The sequence below is a fragment of the Pan paniscus genome, chromosome 15 (assembly GCF_029289425.2).
Source record: "Pan paniscus chromosome 15, NHGRI_mPanPan1-v2.0_pri, whole genome shotgun sequence".
Classification (NCBI taxonomy): Eukaryota; Metazoa; Chordata; class Mammalia; order Primates; family Hominidae; genus Pan; species Pan paniscus.
Genome location: NC_073264.2, coordinates 66,562,567 through 66,587,093, shown reverse-complemented (window position 1 = coordinate 66,587,093; position 24,527 = coordinate 66,562,567). Strand labels below are relative to the sequence as shown.

Genomic DNA, 24,527 nt, shown 5'->3' with positions numbered 1-24,527 from the left:
AAAAAAAACTGACAAAATTCAAAATCCATTCCTAATTTTCTTTTACACTTTACCCAAACTAGGAATGGAAAAAAACTTCCTCAGCCCAATAAAGTGCATCCTGAAAAATCTACAACATCATACTTAATTGTGAAAGAATAGATGCTTTCCCCCTAAGATTAGAAACAAGACTAAGATGTCTGCTCTTTTTCTATTCAACATTATATCAGAGGTTTTAGCCAGTGAAATCAGGCAAGAAAAAGAAATAAAAGGATTGTCTTTTTATTAGAATGGAAGAAATAAAGCTCTCTTTATTCACAAAAGACATGCTTTGTCTATGCAGAAAAGCCAATGTAATCTACAAAAAAAGCTACCAGAATGAGTACAGCAGGTTTTCAGGATACAATGCCACTATACAAAAATCAATTGCATTCTTATACATTAGTAATGAACAATTAAAAATTGTATGTTATTGGCCGGGTGTGGTGGCTCACGCCTTTAATCCCAGCACTTTGGGAGGCCAAGGAGGGCAGATCACTTGAGGTCAGGAGTTCGAGACCAGCCTGGCCAAGATGGTGAAATCCCATCCCTATTAAAAATACAAAAATTAGCTGGGTGTGGTAGCTGAGCAATCTCAGCTACTCAGGAGGCTGAGTCAGAAGAATCACTTGAAACCAGAAGGTGAAGGTTGCAGTGAGCTGATATCATGCCACCACACTCCAGCCTGGGTGACAGTTACTGACCACACTTGGCCAATAACTCTGTCTCAAAAAAAAAAAAAAATTGATATGTTATTTAAATATTTATAAAAGCATCAAAAAATATAAAATACTTAAAGATCAACCTAATAAAATATGGGTAAGATCAGTACATTGAAAACAATAAAATACTGCTGAAAGAAATTAAACATCCAAATAAATGGAGACATCTTATTCATGAGTCAGAAGACTTAATATCGTTAAGATGTCAATTGTCCCTCAAATTCATCTACAGATTCGATGCAATTCCAATCAAATATTTACATACTGTTTCTTAAATTCATATGGAAATGTAAAGCCATTCCGGAGAGAAAAGCCACACAGTAATTTGAAAAGTGAAAGCTTAATAAAAAGGATCACTAACTATTTAACGTGGGGTTGGAGAAATAGCTAATTAACTAATGAGAAATAAAGAGAACTCTTAAGAGTAGCCAATGCTCCCTAGGCTGACACAGAACACCAAGGCAAGAGCTTCCTCCGACCCTAAACCATCCCAGGGCTGAGATCCAGACCTTGTTGGAGAGAACACAGTCCTCTCACTGAATAGCAGGGAAGTTGCTGTAGTGCTGCACCAGCAGAACTTACTGGAAGTCTACCTTGTGGAACTTGCCAGAAATCCATTCTTTAGGGTGCTAGTAAAATCTCTTCACACAGAAGTGTCCCACCAAAGATACTCTGTTACAAATCCAACTGAGGGGGAAGTAAAAGAAGTTGCTGGCCTCGGGTCACTGGTTGCTGGGTATTGCTGCCCTCTGAGCACTGCAGAAGCCTGATAATGGTGAAAACATGCACCCTACAGAAACTGTAGAGCGGGAAAGCCAATGTGGGTTGACACTGGAGAAGCTGAGTGTGTTGCTACAGTCCACTAAGCAAGTACACAGAAACGAACAAGCAAAACTTCTCTGCAGTGTTTCTCCAGCACTCTGTACTGGCAAAACTTAACATTGTCAGCTGACAAAAGAAAAATATTTAAAGGGCCTGATCTATTTTCACAGAGCAGGCAAAAAGGATGCATTTGGAGCTGAGAGGCAACAGATTGGTAACCAGCACAATAGCCAAAATTGCTCTGAAAAGGAACAAGAAGTTGTATGGGTTAACATGACCCGATTTCATGACTTATAAAGCCATAATAGTCAGCATGGTAGTGGCATCAAGAAAGACAAAGAAATCACAGCACAGAAACAATATCCTGGAGTTGTGATCCATTTAGAAATTGATTTTCACAAAGGCTTAGTTGGAAAAGTTGGCTTTATGTCTATCCTGAGCTACTGTTTAGTTGGTTATAGAGCAAAATTACATTCAGCTTCTTCTTGTCATGTAAGAGGAATTTGGAGGGTGTTGCTTAAAATTTTATTCCACCTGTACATTTGTCACTTCAAAATTAAAATTGAGCTGGTATGAGAGACAAAAAAAAAAAAGAAAAAGAGGTCAGTGGAACAAAATAAGAGTCAGAAATAAACCCACGCGTATACAGTCAAATGATTTTTGACAAAAATCAAAAGGACACAAACCACTTCAGTAAATGATGCTGAAATAACTGCATGTCTCTACCCCCCAAAAAAGAATTTCTATCCAATTTTTATCCCATATAAAAAATTAACTCAAAATGCATCATAGGTCTAAATACAAAACGATAAAACTTCCAGGAGAGAACTTCTATGCCCTTGGATTAGGCAAATATATCTTAGATACATAAACAAAAATAGAATCCATATGAGAACAAACTGATAGATAAACACAATCCATATGAGAACAAACAAATTTCATCATAATTAAAAATGTGTGCTCTTCAAAAGACACTATTAAGAGAAAGAAAAGACAAGCAACAGTCCAGGAAAAATACATCTGCGAAGCACGTATCTTATAAACAACTTTGATCAAGAATATAAACCGCTCTTAAAACTCAATAACAAGAAAACAAACAACCCAATTTAAATAATGGCCAAAATATTTGAACAGATATTTTACCAAAGAAAATATACAAAGGATAAATAAACACAGGAATGGACAGCCCCTGCCCAAAAGTATATACTAGAAGTTCCATTTTAAAAAAAAACTTTAGAAAAGGCACTAAATTTATAGTGACCAAAAGCAATTCAGGATTTTCCTGGAGACAAGGAAGGATGGGTAGTAGTGGGGGAAAAGATTACAAGGGGGCAAGAAGAAATCTGTGGAGGTAATGAGTATGGATTCACAGATGTATACATATGTCAAAACTAATCAAATTGTTCATTTCAGATGTGTGCAGTATTTTTTATGCCAATCACACCTCAGCAAAGCTGTTTTAAAAAAAAATCACATTCCATTAACCCGCTAGAATACAAACTGTATGGAAATCGATCAGAAAAAAAAAAGTATATGTTACAGAATTATAAATCACTTAAAAAGGAGTTCACGTGATTAGCATCTTTAAAAAGTATCCCTAAAACTCAACAACAAAAAATCTGACTCAAAAGTGGGCAAAGGACTTAAATAGGTATTTCTCCAAAGAAAATATGCAAATGAACAATAAGCATAAGAAAAGATGCTCAACATCACTTATCATTTCAAAAATGCAAATCAAAACCACAATGAGATACCACTTCACACCCATTAAGATGATGATTATAGAAAAAAAACAGCAGAAAATAAGTGTTGGTAAGAATGTGCTGAAATTAGAACCCTGTGCAGTGCTGATGGAAATGTAAAATGGTGTAGCCACTGTGGAAAACAGTATGATGTCTCCTCAAAAAATTTAAAAAAGAATTAAAGAGGCTGAAAACGATGGTCATGCCTATAATTCTAGCACTTTGGGAGGCCAAGGCAGGCAGATCACTTGAGGTTAGCAGTTCGAGACCAGCCTAGCCAACATGGTGAAACCCCATCTCTACTAAAAATACAAAAAAAAATTAGCCAGTGTGGTGGTACATGCCTGTAATCCCAGCTACTTGGAAGGCTGAAGTAGGAGAATCATTTGAACCCGGAAGGCAGTGGTTGCAGTGAGCCGAGATAGTACCACTACGCTCCAGCCTGAGTGACAGAGTGAGACTCCATTTAAAAAAAAAAATAGAATTACAGTATGATACCAGTGATTCCACTTCTGGATACATACCCAGAAGAATCAAAAGTGGTGTCTGAAAAAGTTATTTGTGCCAGGCACAGTGGCTGACACCTGTAATCCCAATACTTTGGGAGGCCAAGGTAGGCAGATCCCTTGAGCCCAGGAGATTGAAACCAGCCTGGGCAACATGATGAAACCTGTCTCTACAAAAAATACAAAAATTAGCTGGGCATGATGGAGTGTACCTGTAGTTCCAGCTACTCTGGTGGCTGAGGTGGGAGGATCACCTGAGCCTGGGGAGGTTGAGACTCCAGCCTGGGTGACAGAGTGAGACCCTGTCTTTAAAAAAAAAAAAAAAAATCACAGTTCATTTCTGCAGTTTGCAACAGTTTTACTACTACCAAGATGGATGTTATCATAATGATGAGATAGAAAGGGCAGATTCAGATAAAAAAGCAATCAGTCAATAAGCACTTCTAAAGCTCCTAATTAGGGCCAGATACTATGAGGCACTAGGGACACAAAGATAAAGAATCCCTAGTATTAAGGGATTTCTGTTCTAATCACATTTACCCATAGTCAAGAAATCCAAACATGTGGTCATTAATGGCATCATTTCAAACTGATTCCAATACCACCCAGAACCAATCATAGTAAGAAGTTTCCAAAGGATAGTAGCAAAATATTTGGTTTCTTCATGTAAGAAAATTTTAAATCCAATTCCCCCATTCTCAAACTGAAAAGAACCATTTCTCAAAGATAACATTAATGAGACAATAGATAAAAAAAATGAATTAAAAAAACCTTGCAGATCTATGATACATTTAACATCTTGCTCATGTTTGCAACAGGCATAGTAATCAAAATTACCCCACCTTTCTGGACACCAATTCTTGTTTTTAGTCCTTATCTTCTAGCCCCATAATTCAACTTATTGCTGGTCAAAATAGAATCTTCATATGTGGAAGAACAGAGATCAAAAACAAGCAAAGAAGGAAAAACAGGAGGGGAGGGGGATAGAAGGGGAAGAAAGAGGGAGAGCAGGGGAAAGGGAGGACAGGACGGGAGAAAGTGGAAGTAGAAGAAGGAGAAAGGAAAGAAGAAAGGGAGGGAGGGAGGAAGAAATGCAGACATCAGTAAATTATGGAAAATGCTGAATCTCACTCATAATCAAAGAGATCCCAACAAACTAAGAGATCCTTTCCACCAATTGAGAAATACTAAAAGCTCAAGAATACCCAGTGTTACAGAAAATGTGAAGAAAGGTAACTGTGTAAATTGGTACAATTTCTGCAGGGGATTTGTTTCTATGAATCAACAACCTCAAAAATAATTAAATCATTTGGGCCAACCATTCTATCTGAAGGAGTTAATGTTAAGGAAAAAGTAGATTAAATTGTTTGCGTACATTTACATACATGTATGGATATAGACGCCATGTATTAATATATGCCATAGACATCTGTAGTTTTTTCAAAGCTTCTCACAGAATTCTTATGATAATCTACTTTTGGAACCATGTCCCAGGGAATGAATGTATGTATTGAAGGAACTAACATTTAGTTAGCAACTTTTGTGAGCCTGGCATTATACTGACACATACATCATCTTGTCTAACCAAAACACATTAAAAGCTAAAGGGGATGTTTTAAAAAGTATTCCTAAAATACTGAAACCAAACCCTAACAGGGAATTCTCACTGTTATATTCATACAATCAATTAACAGAATTTATGTTCCTTTGTTGTTTAAAGCAAAAACAGACAAAAGAGTTTATCTGTGCAAAGAATGATCATCAATTAGGCAGCACTCTGAACCATAAGAGGTTTGAAGAGCTTCATTCACAGCAGTGTGGGCTGTAAGCTTTATAGGCTGAACACAGAAGGAAGACAAAGAAAACATATCTCATTGGTCAGAGTGGAAAGACACTAGTTAGAGATTACTTAGGTGGTTTCTAGTTGGCAAAATATCTAGTTTCCTTTTACTTTCTAAGTTGGGCTTTGGTTTGCTTAGACAGGAACTTAAACAGCTAGAGCCACCCAGCCTAGTAGCCTCCCAACTAAAAATTTAACACTGCAAAGACAATTTCTAGTTACCATCTCAAAATTTCCCATTAATTTCTCTCACAAAAATAGGAGCTATCCCCAAATTAGAAAAAAAAAAATCACACTTAAGAATTCAGAATATCAAGTAAAAACTAATAGGAATAGGGAGTTTTTCCTATTGGGGATATTTGTGTTATACTTACCAGTCGAGCATCTCAAATCCACAAATCCAAAATGCTCCAGTAAGCATTTCTTCAGAGTGTCACGTCGGTTTCAGATTTTGGAACGTTTTGGATTTCAGATTTGGGATGCCTGACCTGTATATATAGGGTTCAGTACTATCCATGGTTTCAGGTATCCACTGGGGGGCCTTGGGGACTCCTGTGTATCAAATTCCCTCAAGTCAGCAACTCAGAACCTAAAGCACAAGAATACTATTGTTCTCAAAACCTCAAAGATAGATACTATCTGGGGTAGAGGGGGGAACACTCTCTTTAAAGAAGAGTATGTCCAAGAAGAAAGACAAAGAAAAATCAATTAAATGACTATAATGGAGTTTACTTAGAGGGCTCTCAACATTTTACAGACCTGGTTCTAGAAGCTAGAATCTTCTGATTAAAGAGTTTATAACAGATACAATCTAGACTTGGCTATATTAGTTTCTGACTTTTCTGCTGCCTTCACTGATGCCTCGTAACGTTTAAACCATGATGGTTTTTACACCTAGAACTCCTTTGAGGGGGGTAAAAAAAAAAAAAGCCATCACAAACCCTTAGTCACCTTTCCCTACAATTTGGTTCTATAGTTCAGATTCCTCTGACTTAACACCAAATGAGACAAACTTACCCAGGCTAGAAGCTATGAGAAAAGTTCTCTCATCAACTCTTGCTATACGATTCGCTCTTAGGCAAATCTAACCCGTGCCAGAATTTAGAAGCTGACCAACAGCTTATTTCCTCTGTACTACTGTTTAACAATATTAGGGTTTTTCAAAAAAAATTAGCAAAGCTGTAGTCACTTGATTAGCTGCAGGTCAGACAGACACACCCAGAACAGGTCATCCTATAGGAAATCTCCGCTATATAGAAATATCTGTATAAAAATAGAATTGACTGACTTAGGTATTTTGCTAAAGTTTAAACAATGCAAAAATATATGCTCAATGACTAATCAAAAAGGTGCTCCTGAGCATCTAGTCTTAGCTCAAGGTGGCCCCAAGGTATTCATAGTCTCCAACATCTATATGTTTGAAGCCAGAGACCTAGGGAACTCTTATTTAGTTAACAATAGTAATAATTAACATTTATTGAGCCATTACTTCATGCCAGGCACTGTGCTAAAGACTCTGCATTTTTTACCCATATTTTACAGATGTGGAAAATTAGCATCGAAGTTACTATTCAAGGTTGCACAGATCTTAAGTGACCAAGTCAGGAGTCAGACCACACACCTGCTTTACTCCACAGCTTATGTGCTCTCTAGGGCAATTCCAGAATTCAAACAAACACCCTGATGGCCATAACTGTCCACAGAAATACTCAGAATCTTCAAGAGTGCCAAAAAAGCTTATATTTAAGTAGAGAAAAACTTTACATTTAGGTTGACTTACATTTGGAATAAATCTAATTCTAAAAATTCAATCATCCAGTATATAACTTACAGTGAAAATTTCCTAATGGTAGCTTAGAAGTTGCTGAAGTTTATGCATAAAGAATTAAGGGATAAAGATATTTAGAAGAGCTTAGTCCCATATAATGTATTCAGACCAGAGCCATTTCTGAAATGAGTAAGGTTCCAAGATCTCAGTATTACTGGGCAGAGACTTCCACTATCAGATCTATTTCTATGCTTGAGCCCAGAAGTTTAGAGATTGCAGTGAGCTATGATAGCGCCACTGTACTCCAGCCTGGGAGACCTACAGCAAAACCCTGTCGCAAAAAAAAAAAAAAAAAAAAAAAAATCTACTTATTTAACTCTACCACTTGAACAAAGAATTCAAGGATCCTCTCCTTTGTGAGACCTTTCCTGATCCTCTAGACACAATTCATTACTCCTTTCTGTGTGCTACTACTGACTTTTACACCTACTTCAGTTGTACTTAACACACTAAGCAAAATTGAGTTTCACACAGCTCAAAACATTTCACACATTAACAGACTGACATCCTCACACTAACTTCAGAACATCAAATTCAATCTTTTAGATATCACCTTATTAACAATGATTTTGAGTTACTGCATGAAGCTTTGTCATTGCACAATGCTAGGAAATTGAAAGAAGAGGTATGAAGCCAGGCCTCCCTGAAGTTTAGGGGGACATGACACTATCCTGATCTATGATGAAAAAATAATAATTCTTCCTACCCCATCCTCCAGTCCTGCTCTGGACAAAGCACTAGTCACATATACTTGGCAGCTGGGAGAGGGAAAAAGATGAGAGTGAAGAAGTAATTGGAGTTGTAGTTCTAATATCCTATAGTGTAGGTGCTCTCTTATCTCATCTCTTACCCTTGACTTATCACCAAGTCTCTGATTTCTCTCGGGACTGTGCAGGCCTACAAGTATTGCTGGGTTCTAAGCAGAAATCCTAGGTGATCAAACAAGTAAAAGGCACCCATTAAGCACCAAGCTCTTACTACCACAGCAGGGTGAGAAAGACCCTTTCCCTCTCAACTTCCTATACCTACAATCCCAGTAGCAGGCCTCAAATTCCAGAGGTTGCCACCTCACCCCCTACAAGGAGGTTGGGCCCAAGACTGATTTCCTCAGCCCCAAATATGCCTAGAAATCCCATCCTTACACTTTTTGCCCCCCAAGACAAGGTCTCACTCTGTTGCGGAGGCTGGAGTGCAGTGGCTCTACCATATAGAGCCTGAGCTCTATATGGTAGAGCTCAGCCTCACTGCAGTCTCACTGCAGCCTCAAATACCTGAGCTCAAGCGATCCTCTGCCTCAGCCTCTTAAGTACCTAGGACTACATGCACACACCACCATGCTTGGCTAATTTTTTTAAATTTTTTGGTAGAGACAGGGTCTCACTATGTTGCCCAGGCTGGTCTCAAAATCCTGGCCTCAAGCAATGCTCTGCCTCTACCTTCAAAAGTGCTGGGATTACAGGCATCATCCTGACACTTTTAATGTTATGCAGCAACTAAGATTTCTAATTCCAAAGGAGATAACATGCCCAGGAACTAGAATTGAGTATTTTATAATAATAAATTTTAGCTCTGTGAAATGACTCTCCATACAAACACCCAAATACCTCCTACGCCTATGACATGTGGAATTTTTATTTTCAATCACATTTTGGGAGACATGTTATTATAGAGGAAATCAGGGGACTTCCTGTACTGTAATTATTAACTTATATTTCTAGTTCACCTTCTAAATTGTCAGTTTCCTAAAAGCAGGGTCGTTATCATTTTGTATTCCAAATTCATAGTAGTTGTTAACTATGCTTGTTGAGGAAAAAGCGAGACAAGATTGGGGGAAAGACTGGGAACAAGATACAAAGAAATATGAGATCATCCTTGTATGCATAACTTTAGATTCCATACTAGTAGATATTCTTAAGTGATATTTACTTTCCCAAAAAAATCCTGTCTTCCAGCCAGGTGCGGTGGCTCACACCTATAATCCCAACACTTTGGAAGGCCGAGGCAGGAGGACTGCTTGAGCTCAGAAGTTCCAGACCAGCCTGGCAATACAGCAAAATAAAAATAAACAATAAATCTTATCTTCCCTGAACAAATCCACAAAAACGAAGGATGAATATCAGTTGAGAAATTTTACTACTTTTACAATAAAATGAACTGTGTAATATTTTCTTCTCTCAGGCTCACCAAGGTATTAGGAGAAAGATGGTTATTTTTCAATCTTGGCAAATAACTTGAAGATGACAAGAGTAAAAAAGCCACATGCATTTATAAAATCTCTAAGAAATAATAAGGCTAGAAGATTAGGTACAATAGAAGATCTTTTTTAATTTTTTATTTATTTATTTATTTTTGAGACAGAGTTTTGCTCTTAGAGTGCAGTGGCACAATCTCGGCTCACTGCAACCTCTGCCTCCCAGGTTCAAGTGATTCGCCCAGCCCCCTGAGTAGCTGGGATTACAGGCGTGAGCCAGCACGCCTGGATTTTTTTTTTTTTTTTTTTTTTTTTTAGTAGAGACAGGGTTTCACCATGTTGGTCAGGCTGGTCCCGAACTCCGGACCTCAAGTGATCCGCCCGCCTCAGCCTCCCAAAGTGCTGGGATTACAGGCGTGAACCACCCTGCCTGGCCTCTTTTTTTTTTAATATCTTTTTTATTTCAATAGCTTTTGGAGTACAAGTGGTTTTGGGTTACATGGATGAAATGTATAGTGGTGAAGTCTGAGATTTTACTACACCCATCACCAAAGTAGCATACATTGTACCCAATATATCGTTTTTTATCCCTTATCTTCTTCCTATCCTCCCCGCGTCTCAGTCTCCAAAGTCTATTTTACTATTCTGTATGCCTTTGCGTACCCACGACTTAGCTCCCGCTTCTGAGAACATATGGTATTCGGTTTTGTATTCCTGAGTTACTTCACTTAGAATAATGGCCTACAGCTCCACCCAAATTGCTGCAAAAATGTTATTTCATTCTTTTTTATGGCTGAGTGGTATTACATGGTGTACATATACCTGTATAGAATAGAAATGCTTAAAACAATCCTCTAATAGCTTTTACAGATGAGCAAGTAGGGTCAGAATCATCAAATTCACCATCTCAGTGACACCAGAAGTTTCTAGAAGTCTCTAGTCATACTGATTTTCCACTTAAATTGCTGGACCCAATTCAGTTCTAAACATTAGTTTAGGGAGAAGTCAGAAGAATGCAGAGAAGTCTGATAATCCTGACAAAGATGTCAAATTAAGCCTACAAACATTAAATTGGTAAGGAAAAGTTCAATTTGTGAGTAAAATATTACAAGAATTAAACACAACATATTAAATTATTGGACTACAGTCAATTTACATCCTAAGTATGAGTGTCTAGAATACCAAGTTTGGCACATATAGGAGATCATTTTTATCACCTAGTCACAAAACTACAATTTTTTGGAATAAAACTGTGTAAACTGCTGTGGCAATGTAAGTCCAAAAGCATTGTTTTCTAATTATATAAGTAACAAAAAATTTCTAATCCAGTTTTTCAAGATCCAATAAAACTTAATTAGTCCTGTGAAAGAGAACACAAAATGCTCCCCAAATGAAGGTGAGAGATAGAAAAGACAGACAAAAAGAGAAACAGAGAGAGACAGACTTCTGAAAACCCAAAGATATGGTACAAACATGGAAAAGCTAAATGTACAAAGATATTACAGCAATACGTACAATAAACTATCAGTCTGACCAACCTAACAGTACCTCACTCAATGAGAAAACATTGTTAGAAATGGGAAACATTTACACTGTTAACTGAAATAAGGCACAAATTTGAAAAGAAATTATTATTATAACTTTGTAAAAAAAAAAAATTGTGTATGAAAAAGGACTAAAAGGCACATATACCAACATGGTAACCACAGTTATGTTAAGATCATGGGGCTGCATGTAATTCTTTTACATTCAATAATAATAATAAATAAAAGTTATAAATAAATAAGTTGTCTAAATTATCTATAATGTGATCTTTTCAATGTAAAGTTTTCTAAAGAAAATAAAATTATATCTTACATTTAATTTACAACAATGTCTTTTTCTACTTCAATTTCTACTAAGATATTTGAGCACTAAATTCATTATATGAACTAAGTTTTTTACCATATCACAAAAAAAATAAGAATTAACATTACCTTATTCTGTGCTCATAAAAATAATTAGTGGGCAATCTACTAATTAAGAAATTCAATGTAAATGAGTCATCAAATTAATTGGTTCCATAAATCCAAAGTATCAGCATAGGGCTTTAATAACCATCCTCAGCATCATCAGTATACTTATCAGAAGTGCAATTAGTAAAGCCTGACATGACCCTACACCCAAAAAGGCTATAAAAATAAAGTTTTTTTTTTTTACAGTATAAGAATATAAAAATAAACCTTTGGCCATCAACATATAAAACAAAGGCTGCTGTTGCCCTCAATCTATACTTGAAAACAGAATAGTAAATAGCCTGAGTCTATGCTATCACTTAGATGACTGTCCCTCCTGTTGAAATTTGATCTCAATGTTGGGGGTGGGGCCTAATGGGAGATGTTGTTGGGCATGGTGGGGAGGGGTCAGAACCCTCAAGAATAAATTAATGCTCTTCCTCAGGCATGCTTGAGGTCTCACTCTATTTGTTCCCCCAAGAGCTGGTTGTTAAAAAGAGCCAGGGCCCCTCCTCCCACCCTTTTCTCCTCTCTCATTTTGTGCACAAGCTGGCACCTCTTTGCCTTCTGCTATCAGTGGAAGTAGCCTAAGGCCCTCACTACAAGCCGATCCTGGTGCCATACTTCTTGTACAGCCTGCAGAACTGTGCGGTAAATCAAACTCTTTATAAATTACCTAGCCTCAGGTATTCCTATATAGCAACACAAAACAAGACAAGGCAGTCAATTCATCAATAATAAGAATCGGTCCTATGATCAACTTCCCTCTGGAGAAGTTTTTTAATCTTTCTTGCAAATTAGAATATATTATCCCCAAAATGTGCAGACCTGATGTCAGAAAGAAATAAAATTCTTAATGAACAATACTGCCAAATGAGATAAAGGATACTGTAATAAGTCTTTTGACTAGTTACAAGAGCATCAAAAATGGTCAAAAAATAACCTTAAGTACAGTTGTAAAGAGCTTTTAATTCATCACTCCCAACCTCACAACAAGAAAAAAAGCTGGGGGTAAAAAAAAAAAAACTGATAATCAACAACTCTTCTTAGAGCCATCAGAGAATTGAGGTCAGAGGGCAAACTGCTGCCCTAAAACCTGGAGAGACAAGACAGGCAGATAGAGAATCACAGTGTGCAGGAAGCAGAAGTCCAGGAATACAAGCTCTCAACTGAAGCCAGCATCAGTAGGAACACTTGAAACAGTAATTGTGGACTAGCTTGAGAGTTAAAAACTGTAAGGGGACCAGTCTTACAGGGGTCCCCATACTTTCCTGAGTTTTACCTCCAGGAGCCCTACCAGGTTCTCATGGTAAAGATCTGAAAAAAACCCCCTCCTGCTTGCAGCAGGGGAAGAAAAAAAACCATTTTGAAATATGCCAGGAACTTTGTTTCTCTTAAGAGGTATTCCAGAAAAGGAAACTATTTTACCAGAACCTAACCAACTGGCTTTTAGATTGCCTAACCTACTACGGTTTCACAGTGCCTAACCAACCGGAGGGAAGGGAAATACCCAACTCCAGCCCCATCTATCCTTTGACCGGGAAAAAGAGACAGTTACTCAACTCAGGCTCACAGTTGGTAGAGGGCAGAGGGATGAGGGGGAAAGTTCTATAGTCCTGAGATCTAATTACAGGACTATAGAACTTTCCCCCTCATTCCTCTACCCTTACCACCACATCAATACAGCTCTTGTACAACACAGGATTACAACTTAAAAACCTGCAAGCCTCAGACCCCATTTAAGGATTCTTTACAAAAACCCAAAGACAACAGGGCAGATAAAAGCAAGGACAGTAGAAGAAATTTTAGCCTCTAATAGTGATGGCGGTGGCTTTCTGGTACATGGACGGCACAGGGAGAGGCGGACAGACCCCCTCCCTCAACAGCCCGCCGCCCTCCGTGCAGCACAGTCAAGCAGAGAGGGGACCGACGCAGAGCTGAGGCTGAGCTTCAGAGGCCTGAGGCAGGAAGTGGGAGCGGTGCCCACTTCAGGGACCAGCCAGTGACACAGCCACTGCGCCCACCCCACTGAGGGTGCCAGGTTCCTGGGCCTCAGGAGGAGGCTCTGTGCAGGGCTGCCCGGGGCTACATCCCCAGGGTCCACCCCACATCAGGCGACTGCTGAGCCTGCCACTCCCAACAGCCAGGCCGGACAGTTATCTGCTCTGCCTGGGTCACTGAAGCGCCAGGGCAACTAGGGTAGCTCCCGGCGATGTCACCCCTGCCCCGGATCCCAGCCCAGGTCCAGCAAGGATCTGGAGCCCCTGTCTCAGGCTGAAAGGGGGCGGAGCCAGGGCTGCATGCTCCACAGTGCCAGTGGGAGCCAGGAGCAGGCAGCAGCCCAAGTCACCCAAGCCTGGGTGGTAGACCCAGGCCTCCATGTGCTCTTGGGGACTGGAAACAGGCAGGAGCCCTGTCCCCCAACCCCATACAGCTGCAGCTACCCAAGTCAGGGTTGTGGACCCAGGCCTCCGTGTGCTCTTGGGGGCTCAGGAAGGCCCCCCTTGCCTTTGCAGGCTCAGAAATGCCTGTTCCCGCTGCCACTTCCCGCACCGGCTCCAATCTGGCAGGTTCTCAGAGTGGGGTTGGAGCCAAGCCTGGATATCATCACAGCCCAACAGGATATGCGCATGCTCAGGCCCTGCCACCTAGGCCCCCTCTGGGGAAGCTGAGGTGGAGAGCTGCTCCATGCTGGCAGGCAGGTGCCCCTTGGCACAAGCAGCCTGGGAACCATGGAAAGTGGCAGGAAGCAGACAGGCTCCTGGGTGGAAGGGGGCACGTCCCCAGATAGACCCCACCTTCAGGCCAGGGAGGGCCTGAAGGTTGGGGACCGGGCTGCCAGTCCCGCAGACTGCAGTGGGGGCTTGTGGTGCCTTTTCCAGCCCACCCATGGCCACCGATGTACCAAATGACACACTTCCTCCCCACTGAGGTCCATAAAAGCCCCGAGATCAGCCAGAGCAGGGCAGAGGCCAGAGAGACAGCCAGATGACCAGCTGCAGAGAGGAGCTATCGTCTCTGCTGAGAGCTGGGAAGTCAATGGGGACCTGCCTGCAGAGAGGAGCCACTCACTCCAGGGCCTCCTCTCTGCTGAGAGCTGAACACTGGATGAGACAACCTGCCTACAGAGAGGGGCTGCCCTCTGCAGCTCTCCTCTGAGCTGTTCTAACACTCAGTAAAGCTTCTCTTTGTCTTGCTCACCCTCCACTTGTCTGCATACATAATTCTTCCTGGACACGGGACAAGAACTCGGGCAAAGGCGCCACTGGCCACAGAGGTTTCTAGACAGAAAAGCAACACCTTAAAGATCCCGTAACATTTGCCTCCGATACCATAGCCAGAACAAACACTAAACACAGCCTGACTTCTAAACAGATAAACATAAAACCTCACACTAAAGGCCTATTTACCTCAGTTCCTTTTACCTGATACATTCTGTCTGGCTATGAAAAAAAATTATGAGGCACTATAAAGGCAGAAAATACAATCTGAAGAAACAAAGCAAGCCTCGAAAACAGACTCGGATGTGGCAGAAATTTTTACCAGGAATTATCAAATTATCACCAGGAATTTTTATATATATATATGTTTTGAGACAGGGTCTCACTGTTACCCAGTCTGGAGTACAGTGGTGATTCACAGCGCACTGTAGCCTTGAACTCCTAGGCACAAACAATCTTCCTGCCACAGCTTCCCAAGCAGGTAGGACTACAGATGCATGCCACCACCATGCCCAGCTAAGTCCTTTTTTCTAAGACTGGCCTGGGCAACATTGGAGACCCTGTTTCTACGATTTTTTTTTTAATTGCCAGGCATGGTGGCACACACCTGTAGTCCTGGCTACTTGAGAAGCTGAGGAGGGAGAATCACTTGAGCCTAGGAGTTCAAGACTGCAGCGAGTTATGATCACGCCACTACTGCACTCCAGCCAGGGTGACAGAGTGAGATCCTGTGGAAAGAAAGGAAGAGTAAAGAGAAGGAAAAAACAGTGAAGGGGGGAGGCGAGGAAGGGGAGTGTACAAATCAATAACACTGTAACAGGAAAGAATGTCTTTAGTAAGAAACACCAAACCTGGAAGTTCAGAGAACACCAAGCAAGATAAATACCAAAATATTTACATAGACAAATGACAGTGAAGCCGCAGAAAATAAGACAAAGAGAAAACTAAATCAAAAGCAAAACTTCAGTTTTTTCCTTATTAACTTTAAGACCAATAAGATATCTCGAAAGAAGCAAGAGGTAAAGAAAAAAATCAACACACACAGAAAACATCTTATCCACTGAGAAATAAAGAATTAGATCAAACTTTCTCTTCAGAAACCATGCAAGCAAAAAGAGTGAAGTGAAATATTTAGTGTTAAAAAAAAAAAAAAAATCCAACCTTTCAGCCGGAACCACCATCTTCCAGTAATTCGCCAAAAGGACGAACACAAAGGGAAAGAAGAGAGGCACCCGATATATGTTCTCTAGGCCTTTTAGTAAACATGGAGTTGTTCCTTTGGCCACATGTATGCGAATCTGTAAGAAAGGTGATATTGTAGACATCAAGGGAATGGGTACTGTTCAAAAAGGAATGCTCCGCGAGTGTTATCATGGCAAAACTGGAAGAGTCTGCAGTGTTACCCAACATGCTGTTGGCACTGTAAGCAAGTTGTAAACAAACACGTTACTCAGCATGCTGTTGGTATTGTAAACAACTTGTAAACAAACAAGTTAAGGGCAAGATTCTTGCCAAGAGAATTAATGTGCGTATTGAGCACATTCAGCACTCTAAGAGCCAAAATAGCTTCCTGAAACACGTAAAGGAAAATGATCGGAAAAAGAAAGAAGCCAAAGAGAAAGGTACCCGGGTTCTACTGAAGCACCAGCCTGCTCCATCCAGAGAAGCACACTTTGTGAGAACCAGTGGGAAGGAGCCTGAGCTGCTGGAACCTATTCCCTGTGAATTCATAGCATAACAGGTGTTAAAAAAAAATAAAAGACCTCTAGACTGGCTGGGCACGGTGGCTCACACCTGTAATCCCAGCACTTTGGGAGGCTGAGGCGGGCAGACCATGAGGTCAGGAGTTCGAGACCAGCCTGGCCAACATAGTGAAACCCCGTCTCTACTAAAAATACAAAAAATTAGCTGGGCGTGGTGGTGGGCACCTGTAATTCCAGCTACTCAGGAGGCTGAGGCAGGAGAATCGCTTGAACCCGGGAGGTGGAGGTTGCAGTGGGCCAAGATCACACCACTGCACTCCAGCCCGGGCGACAGTGTGAGACTCTGTCTCAAAAATAAAAAAGAAAAGAAATACAAAAAATTAGCCAGGCGTGGTGGCGCACACCTGTAGTCCCAGCTACTTAGGAGGCTGAGGCAGGAGAATCACTTGAACCCGGGAGGCAGTGGTTGCAGTGAGCCAAGATCGTGCCACTGCACTCCAGCCTGAGTAACAGAATGAGACTCCATCTCAAAAAATAAAATAAAATAAGACCTCTGGACTGTTAAAATAAAATAAAATAAAATAAAATACCAAACTAGAATGCCTATAGAATCCCAGCAAAATTATCCTCCAAAAGTGAAGAAATAAAGACTTTCTGAAATAAAAACTGGGAGAAATGAAACCCAATAAACATGACTTGCAAGAAATGTTAACAGAAGTTATTCAGAAAGAAGGAAAATTATATAGATCAGAAATATGGATTACAAAAAGAAAGGAAGAGTGTAGAGGAAAAAAATAAAGGTAAAACTAAATCTTTTGTTTTTCTGATCCTTAATTCATCTAACAGATAACAACTTGTTCAAAATAATAATAGCAACAATATATTTAGTGACTGTAAATTATGGAAAAGTAAAACAAATAAAAGTAATGTTATAAGGAATGGGAAAAAGGAACTGACAATACTAAGTTGTAAGGTATTTGCACTACCCATGAAGTGGTAAAGTGTTATTTAAAAAGTGAACTTGGATCAGTTTAACTGTGTAATTATTGCAAACTGTGGGGCAACAACTAAAAAATAATTTCATTTTATTCTTTTTTTTTTGAGACAGTCTTGCTCTGTCGCCCAGACTAGGGTGCAGTAGTGCGATCTTGGCTCACTGCAACCTCCACCTCCTGGGTTCAAGAAATTCTCCTGCCTCAGCCCCCTGAGTAGCTGGGATTACAGGCGTGCACCAGCACACCTGGCTAACTTTTGTATTTTTAGTAGAGACAGGGTTTCACCATGTTGGCCAGGCTAGTCTCGAACTCCTCACCTCAGGTGATCCACCCGCCTTGGCCTCCCAAAGTGCTGGGATTACAGGCGTGAGCCACCATCCTCAGCCTAAAAGATAATTTTAAATTAAGTATAATTTATATTTTAAAACAGGAGACAAAATGGAATTATATAAAATGCTGAATTACAATGAAGAAGGCAGAGACAAAGTGAAAGACAAAAAAAGAAAGAACAAGGACAATGAGTAGAAAACAGTTATAAATACAGTAGACATTAATCCAACTATATCAATAATTAAACATCTGTGGTCTAAATACACCAGTTAAAAGACACATGCTGTCGAGAGCAAATCAAACGACAAGACCCTACTATATGATGTCTACAAAAATCCCACTCTAAATATAAAGATGAAGACAGATTAAAAGTAAAGGGATGGAGAAAGATAGGCTATGCTAAACCTAATCAAAAGAAACCTGGAATGGCTATAAAAATTTCAGAAAGAGCAAGCTTCAGGCCAAGAAAAATTATCAGTGATAGAGGGGCATTACCTAATAACAGATGGTCAATCTGTTATTATTCACCAAGAAGACATAATTATCACCAAGAAGACACAATTATCTTTATATGTATGTACCTAACTACAGAGTGTCAAAATACATAAGGTATAATAAAAACTGATAGAACTACAAGGAGAAACACATGAATTCAATATTATAGTTGGAGCTTCAACAACCCTCTATCAGTAATTGACAGAAGCAGAAAATCAGGAAGGTATCATAGAACTGATGACACCATCAATCAACTAGATCTAACTGACATTTATAGAACACTTCATCCAGCAACAGCAGTATACACATTCTTCTCAAATCCACAGGGAACATTTCACAAAGAGAGACTACAAAATACACCTTAACAAATTTTAAAGAATAGACACCATACAAATAGACACACCACAATGGAATTAAACTAGTTAAACAAAAACATAGCTGGAAAATCTCAAAATATTTGGAGATGTTTAAACAGCTCACTTACAAATAACTCGTAGATCAAAAAAATAGTCTTGAGAAATTATAAAATATTTTAAACTAACTGTACATGAAAATAAAACACCAAAATTTATGGCCGGGCACAGTGGCTCATACATGTAATCCCAGCACTTTGGGAGGCTAAGGCAGGAGGATCACTTGAGGCTAGGAGCTCTAGACCAGCCTCGGCAACATAATGAGACCCCATTTCATAAATAAGTAAGTAAATAAATAAATGTGGGATGCAGCAAAGCAGGACTAAGAGATTAATTTTTAGCATTGAATGTATATGTTAAAAAAGAAGAAAGGTAAAATTAATCATCTAAGCTTTTAATTTAGGAAACCAGAAAATGAACAAATTAAATCCAAAGGAAGCAGAAGAAAACAATAAAAATCAGAGCAAAATTGAAAACAGGAAAACAAAGAAAATCAACAAGACTCAAAGCTGGTTCTATGCCCTTAAATTTGATAACTTAGGTGAAATGGACCAATCCCTTAAAAGACACAATCTACCAAAATTCACACAAGAAGAAACAAATAATCTGAATAAGCCTAAATCAATTTTTAAAACCTGAATAAATAATTAATAATCTTCCAAAACAGAAAGCACCACACTCAAGATAATTCATTCGTGAATTCTATCAAATATTTAAGGAACAGATCATACCAATATTCTACAATCTGTAGAAGCAGAGTGAGCACTTCTAACTCATTCTCAGAGGCCAACATTACCCCGATAATAAGCCCAGGCAACAGCCTTACAAGAAAGGAAAATTACAGAACAATATCTTTCATGAACACAGAGGCAAATGTTCTCAAAAATCTCAGCAAATCACATTATACACCACGACCAAGTAGAGTATATTCCAAGTATGCAAGGTAGGTTCAACATCTAAAAGTCAATTAATGTAATCGAAGAAACAGAAAAAAAAAATCATACAATCAGATCATATCAATAGATGCATTAAAAGTATTTGATAAAATTCTACATCAGTTAATAATTACATGTTCTCAGCAAACTAGAAATAGAGGAGGATTTCCTCCACTTGATAAATAAAATTTACAAAAAACTTACAGCAAACACCATACCTAATGGTAAGAAACCAGATCCTTTCCCCGTAGGATCAGGAACAAGGCAAGGACTTCCCTTCTTACCACTCCTATTCAACATCATACTGGACATCCTAGCTAATGCAGTAAAACAAGAAAAGGACATAAAAGGTACACAAATTGAGAAGAAAGAAATAAAACTCTCTATTTGCAGATGACATGATCATCTATGTAAAAAAAAAAAAAAAAAAAAAAAAAACCCGAAGTACTGACCAACAAACTCCTGGAAATAATAAGCGATTACTACAGATTGTAAGATAAAAGGGGGAGATATTTGGGAACTCTCTGTAAGAAATTACAATTTCTCTGTAAACCTAAAACTGCCCTAAGAAATAAAATCTATTTTTAAAAAACTCCAATTAAACAACTTTCACAGTAATACATTAATCCAGTATAGGTGCTTAAGAAAAAATATGTGTTCAACACGGTTTTCCTCCTTTGTTTCCTTTTTTCCCCAGTGGGGCTGCAGGGGTGGCTGGGGGAGCCAGGGAGAATCTCTCTAACTTCTCAAGCATCTTTGAGTCCAACAAAACACAACATGGAAAGTGAAGACTATACACCATAAAAGTGAATAATTCAAACACATCCATACCATCTTTTTCAAGCTTTACCAATTCATAATTCTCTGAAACTAGAAAATATTTCTTATAAGTTGGAGGAACCTTATTTTCTTGGTAATATAAGTATACTGACTCCAAAACCTAAAATGAGAAGGAAAAGTACAAGGAACAGAGTTTAATCCAAGCTTGGATGATCAGCCACCATGGCCCCAGGAATCAAGAAAAAGAGAAAATCTTCCCAACAATCATCAAAACAGCCCACACCAAAAGGTCAAGTTACTTTCTGAGTAACTCCTTAACATTCTTTTCTTTAACATTAAGAAAATATATTAGCAAGGCACGGTGGCTGACTCCTGTAATCCCAGCACTTTGGGAGGCTGAGGTGGGGAATTGCTTGAGCACAGGAGTTCAAGATCAGCCTGGGCAACATGGCAAAACTCCATCTCTACAAAAAATGCAAAAAATTAGCCAGGCATGGTGGTGTGCACCTGCAATCGCAGCAACTCAGGAGGCTGATGTGGGAGAATCACCTGAGCCAAGGAGGTCAAGGCTGCAGTGAGCCGTGACTGCGCCAGTGCACTCCAGCCTGGGCAATAGAGTGAGGCCCTGTCTCAAAAAAATTAATAAAGAAAGATAAAAAATTCTCCTACTCTTTTAATTGACTAGAATAGAAATGTGAATAGAAATATGATAGAGGTATATCTTTTTATTATTGTAATTATGTCTATTTAATTTCTATATTCTGTCTGTTTTAACACATTTTATTTCAGGTATTGCTGGAGTGTTACTGCTAATTCTATATTCTAATGTATCTTCTAAAATTAATTAAATACATTACCATTGTTACAACATGTAGTGAGAGTCTCTGAATTGCCCAAATATCCACTATGAAAACACTTAGTACAATTTGTGTGTGATGGAAGGGCTACATACAGGAAGATCCTTAAGTTAAGTGGTGAGACAATCCTATCTCCCCCTAGTATATGGTTTTGAATTTCTTCCATATGGAATGAATAAAAATCTGTCCTTTCTCCTACTTCAGTAACTTTTGTCCAGATCTAAAAACATTGGTTCAACCTGTATTTATACTTATCATCAATATGTAGTCATTGTTCATTTGTAACTTCAAAGAACAAGCACATACACGACCACAGGGGGTTTTGGTAGTACCAAAGAATTTTTCAGTGCCCACAATATCTCTGTGCAGTAATTATTACATACTTTCAACATGATTCAAACAAAGAATTAAAATACGATACTACAGTGACCTATTTAAAACGCAAAGAAAATTCAATAGCACATGATTCACTTACACCTAGAATTCTAACACCATGCTCCACCGCACAGTACTATTACCATTCTCTAGTAAGAATTTTTCTAAAATCTCTTGACCACAAGAATGACATGACAGACAAACGTGGGCAATGAAGGGGGAAGGGGAACCACATTCTCATATTCACTTCAGGAAAGGTTATTTCATTTTGTGAACTCAGCCTGAGAGTGCAGCATTTTTCTAACTTTAAGTGACCTGAAGAATGCTCTTCTTCCAAATACACTATTCAAGTTGAAAAACAAAATGGTAAGTCAGAGAGATCAGGGCAAACATCATGTTTACCTAATGTCTTCATTAATTAGCTTCACCCAAATAAATTAATTTACGCAAGCTACATTCACAAGTTAGAGCCTATCTGATTAGCACTTAAAGCATTTTCTATTCCCTTTTTGTGACTCCAACAAGACTAATATTAATACAGTATGTAGCAGCCACTCAACAATTATAAAACTTCAGAATGTGAGAACTAGAAATGTCTTAAAGATCATTTGGTTTACTCTTCTCTTCCTCAGGCCTCAAATTTTATCTATGAGGAAATTGAAACAAACCCAATAGTCCCACAGACTGTTCTTTTGGCACAAAAAGTATCAAAGAACTGAAACCAGATCACCCCACCAGATGCCAGACCCCTCATTCACCATTATTGCTTCCTCGCCCCTCCCAAGTTCCTGTTTTCTTACACATTGTTAAAATCTATGTCTTCCCTGCTATATAAACCCTGGTTTTAGTCAGTCAGGGAGATGGAATTGAGACCGAGCTCCCATCTTCTCAGCTGCCGCACCTGATTAAAGCCTTCTTCCTTGGCAATACTCATTGTCTCAGTGATTGGCTTTCTATGCAGCAAGCAGCAGGACCTAGACTGAACTCCTGGTGTATCAGTAACAAACTAATAGCTAAAGAAGACAGTAACTTTCTTAAACTAGTTATTAACAGAGCAGAACTAAGGTACTCTGACTTCCAGACTGGTTTTCTTTCTACTATACCATGCTGTTGTCAAGAACTCTGAAGAACCTAAGATTTTACCCTACATGCAAGCTAACATCAGTCTGCCATAGTTTCATGGACACTGAGAGCAAACACTGTACCGACATACAGTTTGGGCACTGAAGACTGAAACTACATGTCCCCTATACTGAGTTGAATAAGTGTCCTCCCAAAATGTGTAACGGCTGGAAATAGGGTCTATGCAGATATAATCAAGTTGATATAATGTCATTCTGGATTAGGATGGACCCTAATACATGACTGGAATCCTTATAAGAAGGACATTTGAACACAAACACACACAGAGGGAAGATGTCATGTGAATACTGAGGTAGAGATTGGAGTTATCCTACCAAAAGTCAAGAAATACCAAGGATTTCTGGCATCCACCATAAGCTAAAAGAAGAAGGAAAGGATTCTTACCTAGAGCCTTCAGAGAGAGTGTGGCCCTGCCAACACCTTGATTTCAGACTGCTAACCTCCAAAACTGAAAGAATAAATTTGTTATATTAAGCCACCCAGTTTACAGTGCTTTGTTATAGCAGCCCTAGAAAACTAATACACGCACACACACAGCTTTCTAGGTACATTAACATGACTTTACCAGTCCACTGTCTTAATTAGCATAACTGCTATTCTAGGAGACAGCAGAAATATAATGTGATTGTTCATTATAGACCTTCTGGAAAGACCCATCAACTCTTCGGCAGTTTTCAAAATCTTACTGTTTCCACCAAACCTAAACTGTTTTATCATGATACCTACCCAATCCTAATCAAGCCTCATCGCCACCACTGAAAGATCCAACTTAAAACAAACTTCAAATTCTCAAATTTTGACCTCTCTAAGACCCTACCAAAGATTTTTTTAGGTGTTCTCCCTTACCACAATAAGCAATGAACTCAGCTTTGTTTTATCAATAGGATGTGTTAGTGGTAGCTGGTAAGCTAGCATCAGATAATCCTGGCAGAAGTTACGACACTCCTAGATCAGAAACAAAGAACAGTTTACTACTCACAACAATAGCATAGACAGAGTACCATATTTTTTACTGATTCCTCAAGCTCTAATTCCTAAAGGCCAATGAAAGGAAAACCAAGTGCACATACTGTGGGTTGCATTACAGGACAAGAAAACCTGAGCTTAATGAAACTCCAATCTTTAAAAGGAGCTACAAGCAAATATGCCCAACCTTTTTCCCTAGAGGGATTATCTTAATTATCCTGGACAGCAAAGAAATGTGCCATCTGTCCTAATGGAAGCACTATTTCTATCTTCCTAGGCTGTTTGCTAAACAGATTTCTTTGAAAAAGATAGCCCCCAACAAAAGCTATCAGTACTCTGCTCAGCGAATGTGCAGAAACAGAAGAGATCCATGGATTGAAGAGAAATGTCTCTCAATACCTATTTCCTTTGTCCTAAAAGACTAAAAAGATTCTTAGAGAATCAAGACAAAATTGGTACAATACAATGAGAAGATGTTTCCAGAGAAAACATATAGAGCAAAAAGGTGTACTTTCTTCTCTCAAAAATCTGTATAAACTAAAACCACTTCAGCTGAGTCACAATCTTATAACAAGCCTATATATCAAATATCCAAAAGTAAATACTTATGATATGTTTGGATCCTATTTTCATTGTAAAATGTTCCATTTC

At 39.0% G+C, this 24,527-nt stretch overlaps 1 protein-coding gene across 13 annotated transcripts in view; it reads right to left on the bottom strand.

The window, feature by feature from the left end:
- FUT8 (fucosyltransferase 8) overlaps positions 1–24,527 on the bottom strand; it is a 395,429-nt gene that overhangs the window by 253,514 nt on the left and 117,388 nt on the right. For 3 of the 13 annotated variants that reach the window (XM_063596245.1, XM_063596239.1, XM_063596240.1), the window contains exon 3: positions 16,046–16,182. The exons of 5 other annotated variants lie outside the window; for them this stretch is intronic. The gene's annotated coding sequence lies outside the window, so the exon portion shown is untranslated. Of the gene's footprint in view, positions 1–4,652; positions 4,731–16,045; positions 16,183–23,294; positions 23,359–24,527 lie in introns of all 13 variants that reach the window. 5 more of the 13 variants (XM_063596241.1, XM_057299727.2, XM_055097707.3 and 2 more) reach the window with 3 other exon arrangements.